Source organism: Nycticebus coucang, chromosome 18 (assembly GCF_027406575.1).
Source record: "Nycticebus coucang isolate mNycCou1 chromosome 18, mNycCou1.pri, whole genome shotgun sequence".
Lineage (NCBI taxonomy): Eukaryota > Metazoa > Chordata > Mammalia > Primates > Lorisidae > Nycticebus > Nycticebus coucang.
Genome location: NC_069797.1, coordinates 50,304,258 through 50,310,958, shown reverse-complemented (window position 1 = coordinate 50,310,958; position 6,701 = coordinate 50,304,258).

Here is a 6,701-nt window from a genome sequence, read left to right as displayed (position 1 = left end):
AAGAATATGTTCCAGCTCCATTTATGTAAATGTGAAAGAGGTAAAGTCTCCATCTTTCTTTAAGGCTGCATAATATTCCATGGTGTACATATACCACATTTATTAATCCATTCATGGGTTGATGGGCACTTGGGCTCCTTCCATGATTTAGCAGTTATGAATTGGGCTGCAATAAATATTCTGGTACAAATATCTTTGTTATAATGTGATTTTTGGTCTTCTGGATATATACCTAGTAGAAGAATTGTAGGATCAAATGGCAGGTCTAGTTCTCCAAGTGTTCTCCAAACATCTTTCCAAAAGGAATGTATTAATTTGCATTCCCACCAGCAGTGTAGAAGTGTTTCCTTTTCTCCACATCCACGCAACATCTCTGGTCTTGGGATTTTGTGATATGGGCTAATCTTACTGGGGTTAGATGATATCTCAAAGTAGTTTTGATTTGCATTTCTCTGATGAAGGATGATGAGCATTTTTACATATGTCTATAGGCCGTGTGCCTGTCTTCTTCAGAGAAGTTTCTCTTCAAGTCCCTTGCCCAGCCTGAGTATGGGATCACTTGTTCTTTTCTTGCTAATACATTTGAGTTCTCTGTGGATTCTGGTTATTAAACCTTTGTCGGAGACATAACCTGCAAATATCTTCTCCCACTCCGAGTGCTGTCTACTTGCTTTACTTACTGTGTTCTTGGCTGTGCAGAAGCTTTTTAGTTTGATCAGGTCCCAGTAGTGTATTTTTGATGCTGCTTCAATTGCCCGGGGTGGGAGGGGAGGGGTGTCCTCCTCATAAAATATTTGCCCAGGCTGATTTCTTCAAGAGTTTTCCCTGTACTTTCTTCTAGTATTTTTATAGTTTAATGACTTAAGTTTAAATCTTTAATCTAGTGAGAGTCTATCTTAGTTAATGGTGAAAGGTGTGGGTTGAGTTTCAGTCACCTACAGGTTGCCAGCCAGTTTACCCAGCACCATTTGTTAAATAGGGAATCTTTTCCCCACTGAATGTTTTTAATTGGCTTGTCAAAGATCAAATAACGGTAAGTAGCTGGATTCATCTCTTGGTTCTCTATTCTGTTCCAGATATCTACCTCTCTGTTTTTTGTGCCAGTACCATGCTATTTTGATCACTGTCGATTTATAGTATAGTCTGAGGTCCAGTAGTGTGATTCCTCCTGCTTTGTTTTTATTTCTGAGTAATGTCTTGGCTATTTGAGGCTTTTTCTGATTCCATATAAAACAAAGTATTATTTTTTCGAGATCTTTAAAGTATGACAGTAAAACTTTAATAGGGATTGCATTAAAATTGTGAATTACTTAGGGTAATATGGACATTTTAACAATGTTGATTCTTCCCAGCCATCAGCATGGTATGTTTTTCCATTTATGAACATCTTCAGCTATTTTTTTCTTAGAGTTTCATAGTTTTTATAGAGATCTTTCACGTCCTTTTTAAGATAAACTCCCAAATATTTCATCTTCTTTGGCACTACTGTGAATGGAATAGAGTCCTGGACTGTTTTTTCAGGTTGACTATTGTTGGTATATATAAAGGCTACCGATTTATGAATGTTGATTTTGTAACCTGAGACGCTGCTGTATTCCTTGATCACTTCTAAGAGTTTTGTAGTAGAATCCCTGGTGTTTTTCAGATATACAATCATATCATCTGTGAAGAGTGAAAGTTTGATCTCTTCTGACCCTATATGGATACCCTTGATCACCTTTTCTTCCCTAATTGCGATGGCTAAAACTTCCATTACAATGTTAAAGAGCAGTGGAGACAATGGGCAGCCTTGCCTGGTTCCTGATCTGAATGGAAATGATTTCAGTTTAACTCCATTCAATACAATATTGGCTGTGGGTTTGCTGTAGATGGCCTCTATCAGTTTAAGAAATGTCCCTTCTATACCAATTTTCTTAAGTGTTCTGATCATGAAGAGATGCTGGATATTATCAAAAGCTTTTTCTGCATCAATTGAGAGAATCATACGGTCTTTGTTTTTTAATTTGTTTATGTGCTGAATTATATTTATAGATTTACGTATATTGAACCAGCCTTGAGACCCTGGGATAAAACCCACTTGGTCATGGTGTATAATTTGTTTGATATGTTGCTGGATTCTGTTTGTTAGGATCTTATTGAATATTTTTGCATCAATATTCATTAGTGATATTAATCTATAATTTTCTTTTCTTGTTGGGTCTTTTCCTGGTTTGGGGATCAAGGTGATGTTTGCTTCATAGAATGTGTTGGGTGGTAGTCCTTTTTCTATATTTTGGAATAGGTTGAGTAATATTGGTACTAGTTCCACTTTAAAAGCTTGGTAGAATTCTGATGTGAAGCCATCTAGTCCTGGGCTTTTCTTTTTAGAGAGGTTTTGTATGGTTGATGCTATCTCAGAACTTGATATGGGTCTGTTCAACATTTCCACTTGATTCTGGCTAAGTCTTTGAAGGTGACGTGCTTCCAAGTACTGGTCAATTTCCTTCAGATTTTCATATTTCTGAGAATAAAGTTTCTTGTAATATTTATTAAGGATTTTATGAATTTCTGAGGAGTCTATTGTTATTTCATCTTTGCCATTTCTGATCTAATGAAATTAGAGATTTTACTCTTTCTTTTTCTGGTTAGGTTAGCCAAAGGTTTATCTATTTTATTGACTTTTTCAAAAAACCAACTTTTTGATTTATTGATCTGTTGTATAATTCTTTTGTTTTCAATTTCATTTAATTCTGCTCTAATTTTGGTTATTTTTTCTACTAGGTTTGGGGTTGGAATGTTCTTCCTTTTCCAGTTGCTTGAGATGTCCCATTAAGTTGTTAACTTCCTCTCTTTCTGTTCTCTTGAGGAAGGCTTGCAGTGCTATAAATGTCCCTTTTAGGACTGCCTTTGCTGTATCCCAGAGGTTCTGATAATTCATGTCTTCACTGTTGTTTTGTTCCAAAAATTTGGCAATTTCCTTCTTAATCTCATCTATGACCCAGCCATCATTCAGCATAAGGTTATTTAGCTTCCATGTTTTTTTATGAGTATGCAGATTCCTGTTGTTACTGAGATCAAGTTTTATTCCATGGTGGTCTGAAAAGATGCAAGGAATAATTTCTGTTCCTTTAAATTTACTGAGGTAAATTTAGGACTTGTGACCTAAGATGTGATTGGTTTTGGAGTATGTTCTGTGGGGTGATGAGAAGAATGTGTATTCAGTTTTGTTGGGATGAAATGTTCTGTAGATGTCTGTTAAATCCAAATGTTGGATGTTTAGGTTTAAATCTAAAATTTCTTTGCTCATCTTCTTATCGGAAGATCTATCTAACACTGCCAAAGGAGTGTTATCTCCAACTATTATGGAGCTAGAGGAAATCATGTTGCTCATGTCTGTTAGAGTTTCTCTTATAAATTGAGGTGTATTTTGACTGGGTGCATAAATATTAATAATTGAAATCTCATCATATTGAGTATTACCCTTAAGAAATCTGAAGTGACCATTGTTATCCTTCCTCTCTTTTGTTGGTTTAAAGCCTATTGTGTCTGCAAAAAGAATTGCAACACCTGCTTTTTTCTGATTTCCCATTTGCCTGAAATATAGATGACTATCCCTTCACCCTGAGTCTATATTTATATTCTAAGGTAAGATGAGATTCTTGTATGCAACAGATATCTAACCTGAGTATTTGTATCCAGTCAGCCAACCTGTGCCTCTTTGGAGGACAATTTAAGCCATTCACATTAACTGAGAATATTGATAAGCCCGGTAGAATTTTGGGTATTGAGTTTTTCGATTATCCAGTGGACATTTTTAATCCTTTCGCCACTGTGGAAGTTGGAGTTTGATCAAAAGTTTCTGAGTGAGTTTACATTTGTGGTGGAGGATTGTGCTGGTCACTATGGAGGATAGGGTGAGACTATCCTAGAGAGCTGGTTTAGTTATGGCAAATTTATTCAACATGTGAATGTCATTAAAGTATTTAATTTTGCCATCATAAATGAAACTCAGCTGGATACAGGATCCTGGGTTGAAATTTATTTTGTTTTAGGAGATTAGTAGTCGATGACCATCCTCTTCTAGCATGAAGGATTTCAGCAGAGAGATCTGCAGTCATTCTAATATTCTTTCTTCCCTTTATAGGTTATAGTTTTCTTACATCTGGCTGCTTTCAGAATTTTCTCCTTCATATTAACTTTAGTGAAGTTAATTATGATGTGCCTGGGGTGTGTCTTATTTGGGTTGAGTCGTGCTGGGGTTCTGAAATTTCAGAATCTCTTGGCATGTCTGGAAAGTTCTCTTTCATAATTTCATGAAGAAGATCCTCTATTTTGCGAAGTCACATCATTGCTTTCAGGGATTCCTATGAGGCAAATATTAGTTTTCTTTGAATTATCCCAGAGCTCTCTGAGAGAATGATCCATTTTTGCTCTCCATTTCTCTTCCTCTTTGAGAGTTTGGGAACATTCAAAAGCTTTGTCTTCAGTGCCAGAAATCCTCTCCTCTGTTTGCTCTATTCTGTGATTGAGGGATTCTACTGTATTTTTCAGATCTTTGAGGGCTGCAAATTGTCTCAATGTGTCAAAATCTTTGGTGATTTTGTCTTTGAATTCGTTGAATTCTTGAGACAACTTTTGAAATGCTCCTTGAACTTTTTTTTTTTTTTGTTGGGGATTCATTGAGTGTACAATAAGCCAGGTTACATTGATTGCAATTGTTAGGCAATGTCCCTCTTGCAATCATGTCTTGCCCCCATAAAGTGTGACACACACCAAAGCCCCATCCCCCTCCCTCCGTCGCTCTTTCTGCTTTTCCTGCCCCCCCCATAACCTTGTCATTAATTGTCCTCATATCAAAATGTGAGTACGTAGGATTCATGCTTCTCCATTCTTGTGATGCTTTCCTAAGAATAATATTTTCCACTTCCATCCAGGTTAATACAAAGGATGTACAGTCTCCATTATTTTTAATAGCTGAATAGTATTCCATGGTATACATATACCACAGTTTGTTAATCTATTCCTGGGTCGGTGGGCGTTTAAGCTGTTTCCACATTTTGGCGATTGTAAATTGAGCTGCAATAAACAGTCTAGTACAAGTGCCCTTATGATAAAAGGATTTTTTTCCTTCTGGGTAGATGCCCAGAAGTGGGATTGCAGGATCAAATGGGAGGTCTAGCTTGAGTGCTTTGAGGTTTCTCCATACTTCCTTCCAGAAAGGTTGTACTAGTTTGCAGTCCCAACAGCAGTGCAAAAGTGTTCCCTTCTCTCCACATCCATGCCAGCATCTGCAGTTTTGAGATTTTGTGATGTGGGCCATTCTCACTGGGGTTAGATGATATCTCAGGGTTGTTTTGATTTGCATTTCTCTAATGTATAGAGATGATGAACATTTTTTCATGTGTTTGTTAGCCTTTTGTCTGTCATCTTTAGAGAAGGTTCTATTCATGTCTCTTGCCCATTGATATATGGGATTGTTGGCTTTTTTCATGTGGATTAATTTGAGTTCTCTATAGATCCTAGTTATCAAGCTTTTGTCTGATTGAAAATATGCAAATATCCTTTCCCAATGTGTAGGTTGTCTCTTTGCTTTGGTTATTGTCTCCTTAGCTGTACAGAAGCTTTTCAGTTTAATGAAGTCCCATTTGTTTATTTTTGTTGTTGTTGCAATTGCCATGGCAGTCTTCTTCATGAAGTCTTTCCCCAGGCCAGTATCTTCCAGTGTTTTTCCTATGCTTTCTTGGAGGATTTTTATTGTTTCATGCCTTAAATTTAAGTCCTTTACCCATCTTGAATCAATTTTTATGGGTGGGGAAAGGTATGGGTCCAGTTTCAGTCTTTTACATGTAGACATCCAGTTCTCCCAACACCATTTATTGAATAGGGAGTCTTTCCCCCAAGGTATGTTCTTGTTTGGTTTATCGAAGATTAGGTGGTTGTAAGATGTTAGTTTCATTTCATGGTTTTCAATTCGATTCCAAGTGTCTATGTCTCTGTTTTTGTGCCAGTACCATGCTGTCTTGACCACTATGGCTTTGTAGTACAGACTAAAATCTGGTTTGCTGATGCCCCCAGCTTTATTTTTATTACTAAGAACTGCCTTAGCTATACAGAGTTTTTTGTGGTTCCATACAAAACGCAGAATCATTTTCTCCAAATCTTGAAAGTACGATGTTGGCATTTTAATAGGAATGGCATTGAATAGGTAGATTGCTTTGGGAAGTATAGACATTTTAACAATGTTGATTCTTCCCATCCATGAGCATGGAATGTTCTTCCATTTGTTAATATCCTCTGCTATTTCCTTTCTGAGGATTTCATAATTTTCTTTATAGAGGTCCTTTACCTCCTTCGTTAGGTATATTCCTAGGTATTTCATTTTCTTTGAAACTATGGTGAAGGGAGTTGTGTCCTTACTTAGCTTCTCATCTTGACTGTTATTGGTGTATACAAAGGCTACTGACTTGTGGACATTGATTTTATATCCTGAAACATTACTATATTTTTTGATGACTTCTAGGAGTCTTGTGGTTGAGTCTTTGGGGTTCTCATGTTGTCAGCAAAGAGGGAGAGTTTGACCTCCTCTACTCCCGTTTGGATTCCCTTTATTTCCTTGTCTTGCCTAATTGTATTGGCTAGAACTTCCAGCACTACGTTGAATAGTAAAGGTGACAGAGGACAACCTGTGTAGTTCCAGTTCTAAGAGGAAAAGCTTACAGTTT